General features: G+C 44.3%; 1 long non-coding RNA gene and 1 pseudogene across 2 annotated transcripts in view; both read left to right on the forward strand.

The window, feature by feature from the left end:
- LOC310792201 (extended synaptotagmin-2-A pseudogene) overlaps nucleotides 1-20,538 on the forward strand; it is a 53,720-nt pseudogene extending 33,182 nt beyond the window's left edge. Inside the window, exons 2-3 of the transcript in view lie at nucleotides 15,667-15,708; nucleotides 20,377-20,538. The product of the transcript in view is annotated as an extended synaptotagmin-2-A pseudogene (transcript). The remainder of the gene's footprint in view (nucleotides 1-15,666; nucleotides 15,709-20,376) is intronic.
- A 62-nt stretch (nucleotides 20,539-20,600) lies between these two features.
- Nucleotides 20,601-24,675, forward strand: LOC310791936. Its single transcript, XR_014553467.1, has 3 exons — nucleotides 20,601-20,651; nucleotides 21,413-21,565; nucleotides 24,572-24,675. It is a non-coding gene; the product is annotated as an uncharacterized lncRNA (long non-coding RNA).
- Nucleotides 24,676-24,996: the final 321 nt, after the last annotated feature.

Genomic DNA, 24,996 nt, shown 5'->3' on the forward strand with positions numbered 1-24,996 from the left:
GTTCGTTGGCTTGCTTGCGCTAACGTTAGTTAACAAGCTTGTCATGAGTAAAACTGCAGGGCTTTTGGTCACAGCAAGTGAAGTCATAATATTGTCCCACGTTTGAGTGAAACATATGGGGGGAAATTTAGCCATTCAGACCTGTTGCTGTCCCCCAGTGTGTCTAGAACAGCATATGTGGCTGCTGTATGTAACGTTAGCAGTTCATGTTAGCCAGCATGTTTATTTTGGACAATCTTAGTAGATCATCAGTAGCCTACAGCAAGGCAGCATTCCATCTCCATCGATTGTAGAGTCTCTGCTAGAGCTATCAAACTGGTAAGGAAACAAGTAAAGGTGTTAAGAGAGTTAACTATGAATTGCAGCCTGTCAACCTTGATTACAATTTCCAATACCTGTATTGACATAATTTAATTATTTTAAAGACATACATTTTTTGACTAAAACTAATGACTAAAACTTGACTAAAATGCAATGAGTTTTCGTCGACTAAAACTAGACTAAAACTATCAAGGATAGAAATGACTAAAATGTGACTAAACGAAAAAGCATTTTCGTCCAAAAGACTAAGACTAAGACTAAATCTAAAATAGCTGCCAAAATTAACACTGGTATGCATTGTTAAATAGGTGCACACTGACTGTATAACCAGGGGTGTGATCTAAAATAGAAAAACAAGTCATTTAAATTTCAGGTCCACTTTAAGGAATTGTGTTCACTTCTTCTAAGTGAATTAATGGTGAATTTAACAATTTGTCCGTTTTCTGTGAACCCTGGACGTCCCTCAAGGGCCCCTAACAGTCCCCGGACCCCATGTTGAGAACCACTGCTTTAGACCTAGTCTGAGCTCCATACATAGAAACCTGCCTTGGCTGTTAGAGTTTCCGGTGGTATTATCTCTCTCTCTCTCTCCCTCACTGGGAAAAATGCCAAACCATCTTCACCCTAAAAAGAAGAGAAATGTTCCCTGTTTGTTGAGGGAAATGAATCAGTTTCCTTCTTTTGTTACGGCCGTTTCCAAAGCAGCTTCAGCTGTAGAGCATTTGATATCATGGAGTGAAAATCCAACATCATGTTTTGTTCTCACACCTCTAATTCTTGCACACTGTTTTAGGTTATTTCTAAGTCTCTCCTGTCTTAGCTCAGTCAGGACTGTTTCCTCTGGGCTCATATTTCAGAGTCTCCAGTTGCACTTTTGTCTCTATCTCCAGGTCGCCAGTTTCACAGTATTCAGTTCATATGTCTGTCGAGGGCTTTGTTTCACACAGTATTCAGGTCATATGTCTGTCGAGGGCTTTGTTTCACACAGTATTCAGTTGATATGTCTGTCGAGGGCTTTGTTTCACACAGTATTCAGTTCATATGTCTGTCGAGGGCTTTGTTTCACACAGTATTCAGTTCATATGTCTGTCGAGGGCTTTGTTTCACACAGTATTCAGTTCATATGTCTGTCGAGGGCTTTGTTTCACACAGTATTCAGTTCATATGTCTGTCGAGGGCTTTGTTTCACACAGTATTCAGTTCATATGTCATATGAGGGCTTTGTTTCACACAGTATTCAGTTCATATGTCTGTCGAGGGCTTTGTTTCACACAGTATTCAGTTCATATGTCTGTCGAGGGCTTTGTTTCACACAGTATTCAGGTCATATGTCTGTCGAGGGCTTTGTTTCACACAGTATTCAGTTCATATGTCATATGAGGGCTTTGTTTCACACAGTATTCAGTTCATATGTCTGTCGAGGGCGTTGTTTCACACAGTATTCAGTTCATATGTCTGTCGAGGGCTTTGTTTCACACAGTATTCAGTTCATATGTCTGTCGAGGGCTTTGTTTCACACAGTATTCAGTTCATATGTCATATGAGGGCTTTGTTTCACACAGTATTCAGTTCATATGTCTGTCGAGGGCTTTGTTTCACACAGTATTCAGTTCATATGTCTGTCGAGGGCTTTGTTTCACACAGTATTCAGTTCATATGTCTGTCGAGGGCTTTGTTTCACACAGTATTCAGTTCATATGTCTGTCGAGGGCTTTGTTTCACACAGTATTCAGTTCATATGTCTGTCGAGGGCTTTGTTTCACACAGTATTCAGTTCATATGTCATATGAGGGCTTTGTTTCACACAGTATTCAGTTCATATGTCTGTCGAGGGCTTTGTTTCACACAGTATTCAGTTCATATGTCTGTCGAGGGCTTTGTTTCACACAGTATTCAGTTCATATGTCTGTCGAGGGCTTTGTTTCACACAGTATTCAGTTCATATGTCTGTCGAGGGCTTTGTTTCACACAGTATTCAGGTCATATGTCTGTCGAGGGCTTTGTTTCACACAGTATTCAGTTCATATGTCTGTCGAGGGCTTTGTTTCACACAGTATTCAGTTCATATGTCTGTCGAGGGCTTTGTTTCACACAGTATTCAGTTCATATGTCTGTCGAGGGCTTTGTTTCACACAGTATTCAGGTCATATGTCTGTCGAGGGCTTTGTTTCACACAGTATTCAGTTCATATGTCTGTCGAGGGCTTTGTTTCACACAGTATTCAGGTCATATGTCTGTCGAGGGCTTTGTTTCACACAGTATTCAGTTCATGTCTGTCGAGGGCTTTGTTTCACACAGTATTCAGTTCATATGTCTGTCGAGGGCTTTGTTTCACACAGTATTCAGTTCATATGTCTGTCGAGGGCTTTGTTTCACACAGTATTCAGTTCATATGTCTGTCGAGGGCTTTGGGGCGTGAGTGTGATTTTGGGCCAATATGAATATTATATATCAATTGAAAGGTCATCTCCGTGACATTTTTCTTTGCCAAAAGGACACAACTGAAATCATGACCCAATAAGCAGTGTTGGGGGGTAACTCATTACAAAAGTAACATATTACATGTAATATATTACTTTTAGCAGTAACTCAGTAATATAACTTATTAGTTATAGGATGTCAGTAATATTATACCAGTTACTTTGTCAAGTAACTCAAGTTACAAATTGAGTTAATAAAAAAAAATCAAAGCACATATTTAAAAAAGACACAATCATTTCCTAATCAAACTGTCTGTTTCTATGCAAATAACCACTATAGATGACAATAACAAAGGAAAAGAATAACATTTAGAATTTTGGATTGTTTACACTGACTTCAAGACGGTTTAAATTATTTTTTGGGATGGTTCCAGGGCTGTGATGTCATTCTGCTGCTGCTGTTGTTTTGGTAAAAGTAATGCAAAAGTAGTGTAATAAGTAACAAGTTACTCTACACAGACAGTAATATTGTAAAGTAACTTATTACTTTCAAATCAAAGTAACTAGTAATATGTAGTATATTACATTTTAAGTAACTTACCCAACACTGCCCATAAGTAGGGTTTTGTGTGCTGCCAAAAAAGGGCATAACTGCACTTACGCCCTTTAGACGCCTACTGTAGCAAACCCCCACTTTTGACACTGAACAAGCAGAGTTCAGCTAAAACAGGGAGTTAATGACATATTTTCAAGTCAACTTGGTATCTCGGGGCTTCTGGAGACTTGGATTACTCCAGGTGAGCAGTGTGGAAGCTTTTTCTTTTTATTTCAGCCGGTAGACCTCCAGACATGGACAACCAGGCCAGTCGCCCCCCGGCAACACGAGAGCACGGCCCTGCCTCCCCTCTCCTGAGAGTGGGGTGAATGTCTCTCACGCACCGGTGTTGCAATGAAAGCTGTGACCACGGACATGTTTAGCTGGAAAGGGAAAGCGAAGCACACCGGCCACTATCCGCTATCAGAGACATTTGATTCGGTTCAGGATCCGTAAACATGACATATAATTTACAAAAATACTGTTTTTCTCTGCTTTTTGGGGACAGTCAGTGTCGATAACTAAAGAACGGCTGAAGTTAGAATCAAACTTTTTTCTATGAAAGTCAAGGCTTTCTTCTTTCTTTTGGGATATTCAGTGTTTACATATTTATAGAAGAAAATATTCTGTGGGTCTTGGAAGATTCATGAAAATGATCAAAAACCCTGGCGGTGGCTGGCGACTTTTTGTTTGAACCTCTGGTGGGAAATGAGTTAAATTGTTCAAAGTAGTTGCTTGTGGTTGTTTGTCTCTGTCTTGTCTCATGTAGGCTTTTGTGTTTGTGTCTGTGAGAGTCTTTCTTGCACTTTTCCTTCAATCTTGGAGCGTCTTTGTCCTTTGTGTCTTTATACCAGGATGAATAGAACATTTCCAGCCTTCCTCTCTGTCTTTTCTCTCTGTGCCTCCCTCGTTCTTCTGATAGATGCTGTTGTTTACCCTAAAAGGAGAGACAGTTACATTCTGCTCGTGTTCGTTTACTGGACAGATGAAGCATTCTTCCTTCCTGTTGTTCTGCGCGCCGCCTTGCTCAGCAACACAGCCAGGTGTCACCATGAAGCACAATCTGCAAAATGCAAACTCAAGCTGTTCTTCTATGCTGAGTGAGATGTGCCTGTGCACGGTGGAGGTGATGGCCCTGTGTGGCATTTTGACTGGATCAATAGCTGGATGGAAACATTCAGTATCATGGATATCTGTGGCAAAGACCTGTTGACATTCCTAGTAGTCCTTAATTGTACTATTACTTACAGTGTATGTTTACATGCACACAATATTTCACTAGTATTCGGAAAATGCCAATATTCTGAATTTGATAATGGTCATGTAGCAGGCATGTTCCTGTTGCATTTTCCGATTAAGACGTGGGATATTCAAGTATTATTCGGATTTGAGGAGGATTCTTTGATCATGTATGCAGCGCATTCGGAATATGTCTCAATCATGGTTTTCACTGCAGTTTGCGACGCATGTTGCCTGTTTGCTTTCAGCTGATGTGCGCTAGAAGCACTAGAAGAAGCGATATAATCATATAATCCATCATCTCTGGCATGCGAAAAGAAAATCCCCCATTTCTGATCGGGAGGAGAACATGTTTTTATCATGTTTCTGGATATGCGCAAATATCGCAACGCCAAACCTTTTCAGCAGCAGGCTCCTGAAATGGAGCAGTTGATGCTGGTAAGAATAGAGTCAGGGCTGCTCTGCTTATTCTGAACAGAAAAAACTCTGCTGTTTCTACCTGCATCTCTCTCTCTCTCCCCCCCATCCCTGACATGTCGGGGAGGGCGAGCTACGGCTGCATGTAAATGGGAATAGTGGAATATTCATTTAGTCGGAATATTGTCTTTTTCCGAATATGGGCAAAAACCGGAATATTGTGTGCATGTAAACGTAGTCACTGATGTTGAACTTTGGTAATGTCTTGGGTTGTGTGTCTTCCTCCATGATAAACCCCCCTAAATCATTGGTTCAATGTTATCTGTTTCTCCAGTCGAGAAAACTGGAGAATTGATGGTTTTTCTGTCTCTCTCCATTATCTGCCATTATCTGGAGGAACAGACTGAAAATCATACACATATTTGGAGGTGCAGGGTAGTCCATCCTTTCTCATCATATTTGGAGGTGCAGGGTAGTCCAGCCTTTCTCATCACATTTGGAGGTGCAGGGTAGTCCATCCTTTCTCATCATATTTGGAGGTGCAGGGTAGTCCAGCCTTTCTCATCATATTTGGAGGTGCAGGGTAGTCCATCCTTTCTCATCATATTTGGAGCTGCAGGGTAGTCCAGCCTTTCTCATCATATTTGGAGGTGCAGGGTAGTCCATCCTTTCTCATCATATTTGGAGGTGCAGGGTAGTCCAGCCTTTCTCATCATATTTGGAGCTGCAGGGTAGTCCAGCCGTTCTCATCATATTTGGAGGTGCAGGGTAGTCCAGCCTTTCTCATCATATTTGGAGGTGCAGGGTAGTCCAGCCTTTCTCATCATATTTGGAGGTGCAGGGTAGTCCAGGATTTCTCATCATATTTGGAGGTGCAGGGTAGTCCATCCTTTCTCATCACATTTGGAGGTGCAGGGTAGTCCATCCTTTCTCATCATATTTGGAGCTGCAGGGTAGTCCAGCCTTTCTCATCATATTTGTAGCTGCAGGGTAGTCCAGCCTTTCTCATCATATTTGGAGCTGCAGGGTAGTCCAGTCTTTCTCATCATATTTGGAGGTGCAGGGTAGTCCAGCCTTTCTCATCACATTTGGAGGTGCAGGGTAGTCCAGCCTTTCTCATCATATTTGGAGGTGCAGGGTAGTCCAGCCTTTCTCATCACATTTGGAGGTGCAGGGTAGTCCAGCCTTTCTCATCATATTTGGAGGTGCAGGGTAGTCCAGCCTTTCTCATCACATTTGGAGGTGCAGGGTAGTCCAGCCTTTCTCATCATATTTGGAGCTGCAGGGTAGTCCAGTCTTTCTCATCATATTTGTAGCTGCAGGGTAGTCCAGCCTTTCTCATCATATTTGTAGCTGCAGGGTAGTCCAGCCTTTCTCATCATATTTGGAGCTGCGGGGTAGTCCAGCCTTTCTCATCATATTTGGAGGTGCAGGGTAGTCTAGCCTTTCTCATTACATTTGGAGGTGCAGGGTAGTCCAGCCTTTCTCATCACATTTGGAGGTGCAGGGTAGTCCAGCCTTTCTCATTACATTTGGAGGTGCAGGGTAGTGCTGCAACTATCGATTATTTTAGTAATCGAGTATTCTACCGAATAATCCATCGATTAATCGAGTAATCGGATAAGAACCCTTTTTTGTGTTTTCAAAGGCTTATCGTAAATATACACCAAAAAATAAGATAAATCTCTTCAAATAAACAACTACATTGGTTTCTTTCTTAGAAAAAACAACATTTTTATTTTTAAATTGCATAGAACTGGCAGTGGGACCATTCATCTTTTCAACCTGACGTTTGAGTTCTTCCAGTGTACAGCAACCATTAAATAATATGAATGAATGGCTTACTAGCTAGTTTACATCCTTCATTTACCTTACAGCTGCATGAGGCAACTTCGCATATTGCTGCTCTTTCTCTCTCACACACACTCACTCTCTCTTTCTCTCTCACACACACACACACACACACACACACACACACACACACACACACACACAACGCTGTTAAATTAGCCGCTAACGTTAACGTTAGGTTGAGCTTTGTATTTCTCACAGAAAACGGCAAGCCACATCAAAAAAATGCAGCGTGAATGCAGTTAATAATAGTCATATTGGCAACGTGGCAAGCCAGCAGCAGAACTACTACTAGTCTTAATATCAAGTAGCAATCATTAGCATACATTTACATTAGCGTTGTGTATAGTTAACGTTACGTTACTTTGCTCCGCTCGACGTAGATGCGCTGGTGGATGCGTAGACTGGATGTTTACGGTTCAGGTGCTGAAGCATTGACGAGGTACTGTTGTGATATGCAAGTATCGTTACAGTACTTGCACACCACTGAGTTTGTGTCCTTTTTCAGCGTGAAATGGTCCCACACTTTAGACAGTTTCGGTCGCTTTGTCGGCCCTGGTTCTTCCCTTCCCGGCTCCTCCTGTCTGCTTTCTCCTCCGCCTCGTTCCATTTTGCGGGGTCCGCTCGCTATAGCTCTGCCTCTCTGGTCTGTCTGCGATCATGTGTTCTCACGTGTTTACCCTATGTTTACACCGGAAGAGCGCTGTGCCACACCAGTAAGCGTCCGTGAGAAACACAGTCTACTCTCTAAATGCCGTGTCGAGGCGAATCATTTTGGCCTCGATCATTTTAATTATTCGAGTTATTCGAGGTACTCGAGGAATCGTGACAGCCCTAGTGCAGGGTAGTCCAGCCTTTCTCATCACATTTGGAGGTGCAGGGTAGTCCAGCCTTTCTCATTACATTTGGAGGTGCAGGGTAGTCCAGCCTTTCTCATCACATTTGGAGGTGCAGGGTAGTCCAGCCTTTCTCATCACATTTGGAGGTGCAGGGTAGTCCAGCCTTTCTCATCATATTTGGAGGTGCAGGGTAGTCCAGCCTTTCTCATCATATTTGGAGCTGCAGGGTAGTCCAGCCTTTCTCATCATATTTGGAGCTGCAGGGTAGTCCAGTCTTTCTCATCATATTTGGAGGTGCAGGGTAGTCCAGACTTTCTCATCACATTTGGAGGTGCAGGGTAGTCCAGTCTTTCTCATCATATTTGGAGGTGCAGGGTAGTCCAGACTTTCTCATCACATTTGGAGGTGCAGGGTAGTCCAGCCTTTCTCATCATATTTGGAGCTGCAGGGTAGTCCAGTCTTTCTCATCATATTTGGAGGTGCAGGGTAGTCCAGACTTTCTCATCACATTTGGAGGTGCAGGGTAGTCCAGCCTTTCTCATCATATTTGGAGGTGCAGGGTAGTCCAGCCTTTCTCATCACATTTGGAGGTGCAGGGTAGTCCAGCCTTTCTCATCATATTTGGAGCTGCAGGGTAGTCCAGCCCAAATCCTACCATGTCTTGAAGTGACACCACCGGTCACGTCAGTTCATTTGAAAATGTTGCCGCATTGGTTAACTTCAGGCAACTAAAACAATTGGGTTTAGGCAACTACAACAACTTCGGTTTAGGTAACTAAAACAACTTGGTTGTCTTTGCGCAACTAAAACAAAATGGGTTAAGATTATAGTTTGGTTAGGGTTAAAAACAACTGGACATGCCGGGAATCGAACACAGCTTATATCAGTTGGCAAATTGGTTCTAATCTGTATCTCATTCTAAATGGCTTTAAAAGGGTCTTAACGTGTTAGATGTGCCTTGATGAACCCTGCCTGTATAAACATGCACAGCAGCAGTTGTTCTGATGTTGGACATTACAGTTTGTATTTTGACTGCGTACTTGGCTTCAGTCCTCTTGACTTCTTCGTCCTCCAGACTCTGAGCGCTGCTTAAGTCGCTCTCCTTTCATCCCAGCTGTCTCAGTGAGACATCATGAGAATAATGTGTGTGACTCCTCTACTGCTGCAGCTATTTCTGGACCTTCATCAGCAGGCCTGTACAGTGCATGTTCTGGGATGTACAGTCAAATAAAAACACAGATTTGGGTGGTCTAACCCAGTGGTCCCCCACTACCGGGCCGCGGACCAGTACCGGGCCACAACGCATTTGGTACCGGGCCGCGAGCCGGTCCAATTATTATTATTTTTTTATAAACATAGGCTATAATATTATAGGCTGTGTGTGGTAGTTGAAACATAGTTTCAAGTTGATGTTTATTTATGTTTGTAGTTAAAACAAAAACATAAATACTGTATAGACTACAGTACATACAGCACAACACAAAAGGCTGTTATTTACCCTTTGTCACCACCTAGTGAGTAAATATATATGTAACTAAAACCATTAAAATTGACAACCGGTCCGCAACTTTTTTTTCCATGTATCTACTGGTCCTAGGCACAAAAAAGGTTGGGAACCCCTGGTCTAACCTAACCAAAAACGTCCACCTTGTAAAATAAATAAATAAATATAAATAATAAATATTACAGTGTTTCACCTACCATTCTACAGGCCTGGCGGGCCCGCCAGGCCAACAGCGCCCCCGGTAGGCCAAGCGCCCCCGGCAGGCCAGAAACAAAATTACAAAAACAAAAAAACTAATTTATTTTTCCTGCTCTCCCCAAAATTTCAATAAATCTTTATGGCATATTATTACAACAATACTGATGTTGACAGTGTTGACAGTAATAGAAGATGCCAAATCATTCAAAACAATAAGCATTTTGCTTTTAGGAGCATTGTGCCAGCGTGCAGCGCTGTTCCAAACTGTGTCAACGTGCGTCGTTGCCTGGGAAACGCACATCCCGTAATACAACTGTTCGCATCACATCCCATAATAGTATGATGATACTTGGGATGCCATTGTGAACATAGATGCGAACAGGTTAGCTAAAAGTTTAGCGTCGCCAGCGAGGGGGCCCCACCGTTGCGGTCGGGGTACGTTTCGAAATCCCTGGGGCGGGGGAATGCATTTTCTTTTAGCATTTTTTCCCCCTGGCCTGGCGGGGGCGTAGAATGGTAGGGGAATATTCTTTCAAATAATTACAATTAGATTTTTCTGTGGAAATCGTTCAGCCCACATGTGAATATTGACTTCCTGGATCCTAAATAATTTTCGCAATTTCAATGTCTGTCAGATTTCCACCCACATCGTTCGGCCCTGCTCTGCATCCCCCCCATTGATACTTTTTGCTCTTGTCTGACATTGTGACTGTGGTTAATTAATACACGTTTTGCTGCAAATGTACACTTTGTTTTTACCCCCTAGGCTAGGATATATTGTAGTTGCTCATTTGGAAAAGTTCACAGTCATAACAGGGACAAGGCTGTGTGTGTTTTGTCTAGTTCTCTGACTCTCCGCCTCCTCTCCTCAGGCTGCTTGTACTGTTCTCTGACTCTCCTCTCCCCAGGCTGCTTGTACTGTTCTCTGACTCTCCTCTCCTCAGGCTGCTTGTACTGTTCTCTGACTCTCCTCTCCTCAGGCTGCTTGTACTGTTCTCTGACTCTCCTCCCTCCTCTCATCAGGCTGCTTGTACTGTTCTCTGACTCTCCGCCTCCTCTCCCCAGGCTGCTTGTACTGTTCTCTGACTCTCCTCAGGCTGCTTGTACTGTTGGTGCTTCATGCTTGTTTGACTTTTCTTTCATTGTAAATCACTCTGAAATATACAGGAGCCAAAAATGTCAAATATGAACAGCTTTCCCACTGCTCACAGAATCCCTGTGTATTGCAGACAGGGCCAGTCAGGGAATTTGATAGATTCCCTGTGGAATTTTACAATTGGGTCACTTTACTTTACAGGAATATACTGTACTAACAAAACAAGAAGAAATACAACTTTTAAGAGTATGCACATTGACTGAAAAGTTGTTGACTTTAACACATTCAGTGCCAGCGACGCCATATGGCGTCAAGAGAAATTTACCGTACAGTGCCAGCGACGCCATATGGCGTCAAGAAATCCAAAATCATATTTTTCCATATTTGTGCAGCTTAAGGTCGTACGCAGCCTGTCAACATAATTTCCTTCAATGGATCTCACGGCGCCACCTTAAAAAATGGACGCGATCAGAGCGCGCCGCCCCCCCCGACTCCTTTGTCTTGACTGAGTTTGGGAAATCGCTTCAGTCCCTTGGTGATAGCAGATGGTAGCATACGATAGATAGCATTGAGAATTAGCATTGAGAAATAGCATTGAGCATTAGATAGTTATTAGCGGTATATTTAGATCAGATAGGTAGATAGATAGATTGATAGCATCAGATAGATTAGTTTGTGAGATTGTGGTGAGTGTTGAGCGTTTGGTGTATTTCAGGTGAGTGCTTGGGTGTTTGAGGTGTGTGTGTGAGGGCCGCGTGTGTGTCTGAGTGTTTGTGATAGCGTTAGGTCGATTAGTTTAGCAGGCAGCAGTAGTAGCGTTAGCGTATAGTTATTAGTTAGTGTAGTGTGTGTAAAAAAAAAACAAAAAAAACAAAAAAATACGTGTTTGTGCGTCTCTGTCTGTCTGTGTCTGTCTCTGTGTGTTGTGTGTTGTGTGTGTGTGTGTGTGTGTGTGTGTGTGTGTGTGTGTGTGTGTGTGTGTGTGTGTGTTTAGTTGGCTAGTTGGCTAGTCTAGAGCTAGCTTAGCTGTAGGGATGCCCAGGCGCAAGCGTCCCCAGCCTGCCTTCGGGCAGCTCACATTACAGCAGGCCCTGGACCGCGCTGTTGAGTCGAGAGGTCTCCCGGAGACGGACTCCGACGAGCCGGTCTCTTCCTCTGAACATGACGATGCTAGGGATTCAGACTGGCAACCGCCTGCACCGAGTGGTGCCTTTTTGGACTCCAGCGATGGTGAGATCGATTTACGATCATCTGATATTGAAAACACTTTTTTCCTTCAATCATATATATCATATTTTTATAAACTCTCACTTTGGATACAGATGAGGAGGAGGAGGAGACTCCTGAGTTGCCCGTGGCGTCGTCTTCTAGAGGTAAGAACCTAGATATATATACGTTATTATTGATCCTTTGCAGGAAATTCATGTGTCAGGTATACAGCTAAATCTACATTTCAGGACAAACAGAACAATGTATCATCATCATCTTCATAGGAGAGCAAAAAGTAGCCTACTAAAAGTGACTTACAGTATATAGCAGTGATGCCCAACCAGTAGATCGGGAGAGAGAGAGAGAGAGAGACAGACAGACAAACAAACAAAGAGGGAGTGTGTTGTGGCGACTTTACTATGCAGGCTGGAAACTGTGTCTGTGTAGTATACGTGTGTGCATTTGCAATGTTGAAACTGGACTGGTAGATCTTGGCAGACTGGCTTCTTGAAAAGTAGAGGTACAAATGTAAAAAAAATAAACACACACACGCACACACACCTTTTATTATTCAGCCATTTATTTTCGTAAATAAAAGCTTGGTAAGAATAACAATCCTGAATTATTTAGCCTATTCTAATACCATGTAAAATATACAATTTCAGAGTTGGAGGACAGTGAGGATGACGAAAACCAAGGGGCTTCCTCCAGCTTCCCACGTGTTGCACGTTTGCACTCCAGTGATGAAGGTGAGATCAATGCCATTTTAGAATTCCAATTCAATCTGATAGTGAATGAAAACATAAACTTTTTTCCTTCAAGAAATTTCAATTTCATATTTTTATAAATTCACTTTTACGACAGAAGAGTCGGAGGATCCACCACCACCACCACCACCACCACCTTCTTCAAGTGCAGTTGGGCGCAAAAGAGGTGGGAACCTTTTTTATTCAGTTTATTTTTGTCAACACAAGGCTTCTAATTATTGGATTTTGTCAAAAAGACAGCTTGTTTACATATCACAATTGTCTGAAGAAAAACCTTTTATTTCATATTATTTTTATTTTATTTTATTTTTATTCAGCTGGCAAGACTCGCCATCAGGAGGACCCGCCAAGCTGGCGGGAAACGGGTGACTGGAGCCCCAAGAGCTTGCCGTTCACGGGAGTGGCAGGTCCTAGCAACGCGGCAGCATCCATCCAGTCCGACCAGCCTGTCGACTTCGTGGAGCTCTACCTCTGCGAGGAGCTGCTGCAGCTCATTGTTGAGCAGACAAACACTTATGCACAACAGTGCATTGCTGTCCTCCATCAGCTGCGTCTCCCCTTCTCCAGGGCAAATGCCTGGGTTCCGCTGACGGTGGTAGAGCTGAAGCGGTTTTTGGGTTTGCTCTTCCTCACCGGCCTCATAAAGAAACCCAGCATCGCGGAATACTGGTCTCTTGAACATGCACTTGAAACGCCCTACTTCAGAAGAACAATGCCACGGAACAGGTACCAGATAATCTGGCGCTTTATTCATTTCAGTGACAACCGGGAGGTCGATGGCAGCGACCCGCTGCACAAAGTGCGTCTCGTCCTGGACCTGCTGCTCTGCAAATTCAGGGAGATGTACCGGCCCTCACAGAACATCAGTGTGGACGAAGGCATGCTTCTCTGGCGCGGGAGACTGCGGTTCAAGGTGTACAACCCGGCAAAACCAGTCAAGTACGGGATCAAGAGCTACATACTCTGCGATTCTGAAAACGGCTATTGCTACTCCATGAAGCCCTACTGTGGAACAAGCAACACACTGCAGGACACCGTGCGCTTCCTGGTCGACGGCCTTGAGGGTTTTGGCCACCGCCTCTACATGGACAACTTCTACAACAGTGAGTCCATGTGTCGACTTCTCCTCAGCCTCCACATAGACTCAGCCGGCACACTCCGTGTGAACAGGGGAGAACCACCGTCAATCCGGCAGGTCAGCATGTCGGATCTGGCAGTCGGTGAACGACGCGCTCTCCACAATGACGCAGTGATGGTCCTGGCGTGGCGAGACAAGCGGATCGTGAGGATGATCACCACCTTCCACACGGATGACATGAAGACCGTAGAGGTGAGACAGAAAGGCCAAAGTGAGAGAGTCCCCCAACAAAAACCAGCATGCGTCGTGGCCTACAACCAGTACATGAATGGTGTAGATCGGCTAGATCAGAAGATCAGCTATTACCCATTCATCAGGAAGACGGCGAAATGGAGCTCCAAATTCGTGGCGTACCTGATTGAGATTGCGATCAGCAATGCCTTCATCCTTTACAGAAACCGCAACCCAACGGCCAGCTGCAAAACGCTCAAAGACTTCACCCTGTCGGTGATCAAGTCCTGGACGGAGGCATCTGTCCCCCCCCCCCCTCCTCCTCCGGCGGCAGGTGACCAACCTCCTCCTCGCCAAGCCACGCCCATCCACCCGCGGAAACGGTCCGCTTCCGCTTCCGCGACTGTGGACTTCGAGGGACATGTCCCACAGCCAATCGAGGTGCCACCCACGAAGGACAAGGCCTACAGGCGATGTGTGCACTGCGCAGAGAAAGGAGTCAGAAAAGAGACTAAATACGTTTGCCCCAAATGTGACTACCTCCCTCTCTGCCTGTACCCCTGCTACTTCGAGTATCATTCCCAGTGACAGTTTCATCCTCTCCCCACTCCCTCCCCCACCTCACCCCCCCAACCCCAAAAAAAAAAAAAAAAAAAAAAAAAAGTAGATGAGGTCTATTGTTTATAGTCCGGTGGGCTGTCGTCTTTTCACACACTTTTTCCCGCAGGTAAACTAGACATTCTAACCTTTCATTCCAGCTATAGCATTTTGTTCAACTCAAAGGAGAATTCATTATTTGGCCTATGTTTACATAAAGTTGTCTTGATTTCCAAATATTTTGAAGGTCCATGTGAAGAAGATAAAACAGTGCAGGACATGTTGTGTTTTGAATATTGTTATTATGTTACACATCAAATGAAAGCTTTCAATGTGTAGTTTCATAAAAATAAAAAATAAAGGTGATATATTGTTTCCCTATGTAAATAGAGACTTCAATATCCAGCATGACCTCATGAAAGTGAGCATTTTGATGTTAGACCAAGATGTATACAGATATTTGTAGAAAATAAACAAAACATTCTTTTCACATACTTTTTCCCGCCGGTAAACTAGACATTCTAACCTTTCATTCCAGCTATAGCATTTTGTTCAACTCAAAGGAGAATTCATTATTTGGCCTATGTTTACATAAAGTTGTCTTGATTTCCAAATATTTTGAAGGTCCATGTGAAGAAGATAAAACAGTGCAGGACATGTTGTGTTTTGAATATTGTTATTATGTTACACATCAAATGAAAGCTTTCAATGTGTAGTTTCATAAAAATAAAAAATAAAAGTTGATATCTTCTTTCTTTGTGGAAATATGGACTTCATTATCCAGCATGACCCCATGAAAGTGAACATTTTGATGTTAGACCAAGCTGTAAACTAAAATTTGTAGAAAAAAAACAACACATTCTTTTGACATACTTTTTCCCGCAGGTGAACTAGACATTCTAACCTTTCATTTTAGCTATAGCATTTTGTTCAACTCAAAGCAGAATTCATTCTGTCGCCCTTTCTAACATAAAGATGTGATTATCTCAGAAACTAATTTCACCCTGCTTTTTTCGGTCGAAAACACTCTTTTTCAGAGGGGTGTATTTCCAAAATGGAAATGGTTTATAAACAAACTTTTTTTTTTAAATGAAACAGAAGGGTTCAAAGTTTCATTGAGGCTATTGGTTGTCCATATAAGAGGAACACAAAAAATGATATGGCTATATTACAATGCATTGCGGCCTATGTGGCACAGCAAGCAACCTTTTGCCCAAGGGCCGTGGCACTGAAAGTGTTAACATCGGGGAATCCTGTAAAAATGTAAAATATATGAACTCTTTCCCCTCTGTCTCTCATTCCAGGTTCATTTTCCAGACGTGGAGAGAGTGGAGTGGCTGAACAAGGTAAAGGGCTGATTTTCACATTACTAACTAGGGCCGAGGCCTGTTTTTTGTTTTTGTTTGGTTCTGCTTTTGGTTTGGTTTGGTTTGGTTTGGTTTGGTTTGGTTTGGTTTTTTGTTTTTTGTTTTGTTTTGCTTTGCTTTTTAACGATTGAACTGACACATTGTGGTGTTCAAAGTGTTTTAATGCACTTGTTTTGTATAGTGCTGATTTGATAGGCTTAGAGTTATCCCAAATTGATCAAACACATAAGGTTCAGGGGGAGGAGGGGAAGGGCCAAATTCTGACGCCGTGGGGCTTAGCCCTTGTTCACACAGGACGCCGAACGTAAGCAGAACTGAAGCTTGAAGCAGCACAAGCTGAATGTACGCCTTACCGTTCACACAAGATGCCCACACACACACACACACACACACACACACACACACACACACACACACACACACACACACACACACACATGCACACACACACACACACACACACACACACACACAAACACAAAACCTACTGCTAGTCTGCCACAGGTAGCCAGTTAGCTAGTGGAGGCAGACAGGAATATAAATAGGATCTGGATCTGGAGCCTGATCTACTGTACCACCTTCAGAGAGAGAGAGAGAGAGAGAGAGGGGAAGGACAGAGAGGGAGAGAGGGAGAGAGAGATTATGAGCTGGGAGGTACAGTCCGTCCTTCCTGGAAATGTTCGGCTAGACTTACCACGAATCTTGAATCTTGAATCTTAGAATCAGGGGAGACAATGCAACATTTCACTCACAATTTTTTTTTTTTTTTTTTTCTCGAATTTCGACTTTCAATAATAAAAGTCGACCTTGATAATAACAACGATTATTCGAAATTCGATGCCCATCCCTAGTGAGAAGATGGCTTTTCCATGATCTAAATGGAAGTCTCAAACAACACGATGTATTCTTCTGCCATTGTTACAGTATTTACCAACACACACCATCACAGGATCTGATTTCATATCATACTGATTTTTATATTATACTGCTTCAACCCAGCTGATGTCAACGCCCCTAATTCTATAATATTTGTTGTGAAATTCCAAACGTAAAAAATGCATAAAGGTAAACACTGCCCATGTGCTTATATTAGCGAGATTATAAATGATACAAAGTGGGTTGATAATCGGTAAAGCCGTCCTTTAACACCGCTTTACATTCTGGGGCTGTGAAGTGAAACATACAGTATGCTGAAAAACTAAGGCTGCTTTCTCACTGGGAACGATTGCTTTCGTTCCGTTCTGTTCCGCACTCGGGAACGATTACTCCCCTCTCCCCTCTCCCCCCGCTGGTCAGCTTTCACATTACAGCATTTCTTCCGCGCTCGGAAACGCAACAGAGTGCACTTGCGTCATCAACTATGCCTGGAGTTTATCCTCGCCCGTTTGTTGTCTATGTGGTTCGGAACGGTTGGCTTTCACACTCGCCGGGCACGCCAAAGCGCTCCCCACACCACCTTTTCAAGTGGATCCTGTCACGGTTCCCCGAATGGTACGCAATGTTCACACTCGTCAAATGTTCCGGCGAGCGCCCCCTGTGTGGCCCGCGCTGGAACTGCAAAAAACAAAACAAAACAAAACAAAACAAACAGTGCACCTGAACACAACATGCAAGATACCCGCTGAATAAGTGTCCAGGGGCCGGTTGCACCAACTGGTCTTAACTATGCCTGGTCGTAACTCCTACGTCGGTCTTAGTTAAGACCATGGACTTACGCCTGTTGCACCAACACGGCTTACTCTGGTCTTAACTATGCTGGTCATAGCAATGCGCGTTCATGTGAATTGTCGGGGAATGCCCTCTGATTGGCCCAAATGTGCCTCGCGCCGTCACCCACTACTGTATGTGCGTCACTACACCCTCCCTCCTCCCACCCCCCTCCTCCTGTGGAAGCCCCGGGGGAAAATGGCGGCGCCCATTAGTGTCAGGGAGTCTGAATGAAATTGAATGTAACGTTCCCAATTCTATGTATTAAATTCTAAAAGAATTAACGCCAACATTTGGGAAGGCTAAGCCACACAAGTAGTTAGTTATAATCTAACGTCGTGCTTTCAAAGACGGCGAACTGGCGATGTTACGACGATGACGGTCAAAAAGGTCTCCGCGGAGATCTGTTACAGGCAGGCTCTACGCCTCCTCCTGACGAGGCGTAGGAGTTACGCCTGGTCTTAGTGAAAATAAGGCTTAAGTCGTCTTGGTGCAACCGGCGTAGCTGTAGGTCGTAAAGTTACGACCAACTTAGCTTAAGACCAGTGTAAGACCAGTTGGTGCAACCGGCCCCAGATGTTCATGTCATTCTGGCTGTTCTATACTCCACTTACATTTCAGTCTGGAATATTGAATATCTTTCAATCATCTTTATGACTAAAAGGCTAAAAGTAATCTCATGTGTAAGAAATGACTTAGAAGTAATTTTGTTTTTATACTTAACTTGTTGGTTTTGGATTTATTTAGCTTCAGGAGTGCATTTTTATTTGTGTGACCCTCAACACAGGCTTTGAGAATCCCGGGCCACTTACTGATACTTATGCTTAAATTAACCCACTCATATTCTAGTTTATTTCAAGAAAAACATTTCGGCTAGTAGAAATTCTAATTGGCTGGTAACTTGCAGCCATATTGGCTGGTGGTCAAAAAAGTAAATGTCAAGCCCTGCAGGGAGAGCAGGTGGTGACATAGGAGTGAGTGAGTAAAGGATCAAATATTGGTGGTTAAGACTGAATAATGACATCACAACTGTTCATTTAAAATGAGTTATTCCTCTAAACCTGCCTTCAAATGCCCCACATTTTTCGCGCCGGCACCGTTCGGCCCCCAGCCCTCAGCAAAATCTGGCCCTGTGATAACGAGGACATTTTCTTGTGGCCCTCTCTATCATCAAAGTTGCCCATCCCTGGTCTACATGCTTGTGTCCCTTAAGTTTTGACACAGCCACCACGCCCCAGTGTGCCATAAAGATGATGTCAGGTGACACAGCCACCACGCTCCAGTGTGCCATAAAGATGATGTCAGGTGACACAGCCACCACGCTCCAGTGTGCCATAAAGATGATGTCAGGTGACACAGCCACCACGCTCCAGTGTGACATAAAGATGATGTCAGGTGACACAGCCACCACGCTCCAGTGTGACATAAAGATGATGTCAGGTGACACAGCCACCACGCTCCAGTGTGCCATAAAGATGATGTCAGGTGACACAGCCACCACGCTCCAGTGTGCCATAAAGATGATGTCAGGTGACACAGCCACCACGCTCCAGTGTGACATAAAGATGATGTCAGGTGACACAGCCACCACGCTCCAGTGTGACATAAAGATGATGTCAGGTGACACAGCCACCACGCTCCAGTGTGACATAAAGATGATGTCAGGTGACACAGCCACCACGCTCCAGTGTGACATAAAGATGATGTCAGGTGACACAGCCACCACGCTCCAGTGTGCCATAAAGATGATGTCAGGTGACACAGCCACCACGCTCCAGTGTGCCATAAAGATGATGTCAGGTGACACAGCCACCACGCTCCAGTGTGCCATAAAGATGATGTCAGGTGACACAGCCACCACGCTCCAGTGTGCCATAAAGATGATGTCAGGTGACACAGCCACCACGCTCCAGTGTGCCATAAAGATGATGTCAGGTGACACAGCCACCACGCTCCAGTGTGCCATAAAGATGATGTCAGGTGACGATCAGCAGTGAAGACTTCCTGCTCATTCCTGTGTTTCCTGTCTCTGTGTTGAAAGAGCTTTTAGAGGCTTTTCTGGGTGACTGAAGCGTCTGAGGAGAGAGAGGGAGAGGAGGCCGTCTAACATGGAGTCAAACCCTTGACTTGTTGTGAGTTCATGTTGGAACAGGAAGTGATTCTTCTGGATAGCGTTGCTCACAAGGCAGATCAAACAAACACTCTTGGAATAAGACCTGGTGGAGGAAAACTCTTCCTCTCATTCCACATGAAAGTGATACGTTTTCAGCTTCTAACTTGGTCCTGCACTCATTCTGATGTCGTTCTTTCACTTGCGTTGTTGTTGTGAATGAAGTGACTCCCACCTGGTTTTTCAGCATACGTTTCCAACGGTTTACGGCGTTAGTTGTCATGGTAACCTAATGTAACACAGCTCTCAACAAGCTGCAGGCTGGTCGTTCTTTATGTCAATCGAGTGTCAGACGCCTTGGGAGAACGGACAAAATGTGGAGGGGGGAAAATATTGTTATGAATGGATTTTTATGAATGGATTTTTATGAATGACACGCGATCTACCAGCACGGCTTTTGTGATTGACCGTTGGGCAGCCCTGCTGTATAATGCTACACTGTATAATGTATATATAGCAGCCCTGCTGTATAATGCTAGAGATTTTCCCAAGAATGTGTGAAAAGTCATCTGAAACAGCTTTAGTTTCCTAAACATGTGCGTGTGTCTCTCTCTCTCTCTCTCTCTCTCTCTGTGCCTGTCTGTCTCTGTCACTCTTCTCTCTCTCTCTCTCTCTCTCTCTGTCTCTCTCTCTCTCTCTCTGTCTCTCTGTGTCTCTCTCTCTCTCTCTGTCACTCTTCTCTCTCCTCTCTCTCTCTGTCTCTCCCCCTCTCTCTGTCTCTCTGTCTCTCTCTCTGTGTCTCTCTCTCTCTCTCTCTCTCTCTCTCTCAGACAGTGAAACAGATGTGGCCGTTCATCTGTCAGTTTGTGGACAAGTTGTTCAGAGAGACCATCGAGCCGGCCGTGAAGGACGCCAACGCTCACCTGAGCTCCTTCTGCTTCACTAAGATCCACCTGGGCGACAACGTGAGAGACCTGCTGTCTGCTGTGTAGAGCTGTGAGAGGAGAGACCTGCTGTCTGCTGTGTAGAGCTGTGAGAGGAGAGACCTGCTGTCTGCTGTGTAGAGCTGTGAGAGGAGAGACCTGCTGTCTGCTGTGTAGAGCTGGTGAGAGGAGAGACCTGCTGTCTGCTGTGTAGAGCTGTGAGAGGAGAGACCTGCTGTCTGCTGTGTAGAGCTGTGAGAGGAGAGACCTGCTGTCTGCTGTGTAGAGCTGTGAGAGGAGAGACCTGCTGTCTGCTGTGTAGAGCTGGGTGTCCTTTAAAAGAACTAGAAATCTTGTGCGCTACACACGCTCGATTTTAGACTTGCCCGCTGCGCGGGCTAACCTGCAGCTCGCCTGCTGCATGGCCTCACCTGCCCTATTGGCATGCACAACTTACAATTGCTGAACTTGGCATCACTGATGACATCACAATTGCTCGAGTGATCACATCATGGAGTGCTTGAGTGACATCACTCAGCGCAAAACAAAAACAAACAGAGCACACTTAAGGCGCTCACATAGTCGAGCGCGGCTCTGCGATGCAGACCTCCGCAGAGCGCACACGTGCTGAGACCGAGGCATTCATGGTTAGAGCGTCAGCCAAGTGATCATCATCAGTGATAATAAGTGAGAAACGTCCCATTAAAAGTCACAATGAAACGCTGAGCTTTGTTTTTTTAAGCTTTAACGCTTTATACTGAGTGTGATTTCTGCTGCTTTATCTCTCTCAACACAGCACATTTACTTGTTGAAATGACTAAAAACAAAGTTACAAATCAAAAAAAGTTGTACCACATGGTTCAAGAAATGAGGTAAAAAAAACCAGCTCAGTGTACCTACTTCTTCATTTCATTTCTCTCCCTGTCTCTCCTACAAAGCGCAGCACGCCCCGAGAGCTGTGGAGCTACGCGCTATGTGGTTGCAGAGGCCAGACAGATCAAGATGAGGTTGCAGACTTAAAATCAGCCCAAGCTGCAGGAGAGGAGAAGTTGACCAGATTCTTGCAAGACCCGGGGGCCCTACCTTCACAAAAGCGGTAATTTAGTGTTTGCGCTCTTTAACGGCGCGCGCAATGCAAATTGGGGGCGTGCACAAGCGCATGCCTGTTTTACTGTTTTACTGGACATAGGGATGCCACAATCAGGCGTTTCTGCGCAGAATACGGGGCAGCACCTCTTACGCGCTACAAAAAAGCACCTCTAACGTGCTAAATACTCCGCTGCGCTTGAGCGCACCATCATCTCTATGCTGTGCAGCGCAGCGCAGTGCAGAGTAAAATCCCTTTTGGATATGTCATTACACACGGACGTGCCACGCCAGGACATCAAATTCTGCTGCTAAAATTGGATATTAGCAGATAATTCAGTGAGGCAATCAAATATAACTCACTGAGAAACTTTTATCACATTGCAAAGAGGGAAATTAATTGAGAAAACTTGTTGGACAATGGACATAGGCTATTCACCTTCACCTATCCCATAGTCTCGCTGGCATGATGGCATGATGATGTCTGTCATCGCCCAGGGCGATGACATCATATTTGGCACACACCCCTCGCACCTGGCTCACTGGAGTGACCATGAATATACCTTTACTTCCTTTTTGATGACCTCATCAGTTACATCACTGATGATGTCATAGACATTGTGACATCATCAGTGACATCACCATTACAGTGACATCACTGATGATGTCGGTGGGACACAAATGTAAACAAACACAAAACCGTACTGTTGGAGCCATGTTGAGAATATTTTAGTAAGTGTAACTTAGCCTACCCCCAAAACACTTTTTTCAGCTTTTAACCAATATGACTTTGGGGTTGGTGTGTGAAGAATTCTGCTCAGAATTTCCACATTTGAGACCAAAATGTTACCATTGTACCATTTGTATCATTTTCAGCCGCATAAGTGCCCTTTATGGGTTCAACCCTGCTTTTTTTGCCCTCAAAACTGCACAAAATGTGGTACAACCTGACGTCACGATGAACCAAAGACTATGGGATTTCAAGATAGTAACTCCCCTACTCCCCCTGTACCCTTTCCCGGCTCCTCACAACTCCAAGCCTATTCCCATGATGTCACAAGCATTTTCCTACCAATATGGCGCGACAATACACACAGCTCATTGGCTATTTGTGTCACCTGACCTGTTCATCACCTGTTAATTGATTACAATCGCCTGTTAGTAGCCCTAATTTAGTTCACATTTGGGCCATGGACCCCCAATATCATGAGATTTGGTTTCTCAAATGCAAATCAGATTTCTTTTTTTTTATGTAGCCTAGATATGATTTTGTCCAGAAATCCAATTAGGTTGAGAGACAACAGAGAATCTTGGAATCCTCTCAATGACCACTGGTGGTCCCCTGACCCCACATTGAGAACCACTCAACCACTAGCCGCTTTCACACCGGCCTTGAAAGCAGTAAAATACACGGAAAATGTGATCCGCGCCTTTCGTTCCGCCAGTGGACCTAGTCACAGTGCCGGATTACCCTCCAACCCGCCTCCACCTGAAAGTGTAGGAGCGGCAACACAAAACGGTGCGAATGGTCAGCTCATTCATAAAAGAAAGACAGGGGAAACCACCTCACACAGCAAGAAAGGCATACGTGAAAGTAAAAAAAAAGTAGCCTATACAATCATGACTGCAGGGGCGCCAGGAGGAATGCTCTGTGACTACACTATGAGGAAGTAGGTTAGGCTTTATGCTCAAATGATGTTGACATTATGTAAAATTAACGGATATAATAATAAGCTTCAGAGGACGTATCTTAGTTGTCTGTGGCGAGTTGGTCTGAGGATATTCCCTCTGGAAACCAGCTCCAGAACTGCAATCTGTGTAGCTAGCCAGTTGTGCGTTCCCTTACAAAAATTACTAACGTTATAGTAGTCATGTGCATTTATAGCCTATACTATTCCCCCGACGAATGTTATGCAGACTTCAGCTGTTTGATATGCGGGCGTCGTCTTTCAGAACGGAGTACGGATGCTAATTAGGCTATTTCATGGGAATAATTTGCTTTACAAAAAACTGGAACCAAAAGAATGAGCCTTGTACCTAATACATGATGGTGCCTCTGTGATCCATAAAGTCGATCAGATGAATATTGAAAGCCTTTGATGTTCAACGACCACAGCTGCACATTGGCTGGCGTACATCGGCGATGTTTGGTTGTTGAATGGTTTGGTTGATCATACAGTAGCCTAGGCTACACTAACCTATGAAAATATTAATTTAGGCTAGGAGGAGCTGGGTGGAAATGCCTCCCCTCGCTTCATTTCAATCCGGGAGGGGTGGATATCACCTGAAAGCACACCCCAGGACGGGAATGTGGCGGTGCTGCTTGGCTTTGATTGTGCAGAGAGAGAGAGGAGGGAGGGGGGAGAATGTTGCAGCTGCAGCTACTCTGCTCTGCGGTCTCGCACACATATCTGGGGGGGTAAGTCCCCCTTTAATGGTAAACCTGTAAAAGAAAAGATTTCTATTTTATTCAGATTTATGAAATATGTAATTAATATGAGATTTACTTACCTTTGATTACCTACCTGGATGATTTAAATTAATATTGAACTGAATAATTACCTGGTATTCTTACCTGATGATGACTGTGGGGTGTGATGTTGATGACGCTCCTCCCCTCATAGTGACTTTAAGTTAATGAATGATACTGTATGTTTGGCAGGTGTGTTAGACGGCGAAGAGCAACAGTTTCCGACCGCATCGCATGTAATAGAAAATCCTAGTTTGTCTTAGATCCTGCGTTTGATATGATAGGTTTGTTTATTAAATGTACATTTATAGTGTAAACTTCTCCATGCATGCTTTACCATGAATGTGTGTCGACAACTCCTGCATCTAACCTGGTGACTAAATGTAATGGTAGTGGATTAGTCATAGCTGTGTGTGTGTGTGTGTGTGTGTGTGTGTGTGTGTGTGTGTGTGTGTGTGTGTGTGTGTGTGTGTGTGTGTGTGTGTGTGTGTGTGTGTGTGTGTGTGTGTGTGTGTGTGTGTGTGTGTGTGTGTGTGTGTGTTGCAGGGGTGGCTCGCTTCCTGAGTGGGATCACAGATGAGATGAAGCAGAGCCACAGAGAGAGACTCTTCGCTGTGGAACACAAACACCTGCTGGACGTGGCTGCAAGGTAAAACATGTCAGCCTGGAGCCAAACACTGCCCCCTGGAGGAGCAAGTAGTTGTATTGTTTACACTTTGTAACTCTAAAGGTCCTTACACATCAAGAGCGATGCGAATATACAGCACGGAATTGCGATGCGAGTTTTGACCCACCTGTCAATCACAGCCACAGATGTGTACACGTCAGAAGCGAATTTCTGAAAAATCCACCGTGGTTCGAAAAAATCAACACCGCAATAACGCTCAGCGAAACTTCGCCGTTGGTATGCACGGTTGCATTGACTGATATAGGTTCAGAAAATATTATTGACGTGTGAATTTATCGCACGA

This window comes from Poromitra crassiceps (genome assembly GCF_964638095.1).
Source record: "Poromitra crassiceps genome assembly, chromosome: 17".
Taxonomy (NCBI): Eukaryota; Metazoa; Chordata; class Actinopteri; order Beryciformes; family Melamphaidae; genus Poromitra; species Poromitra crassiceps.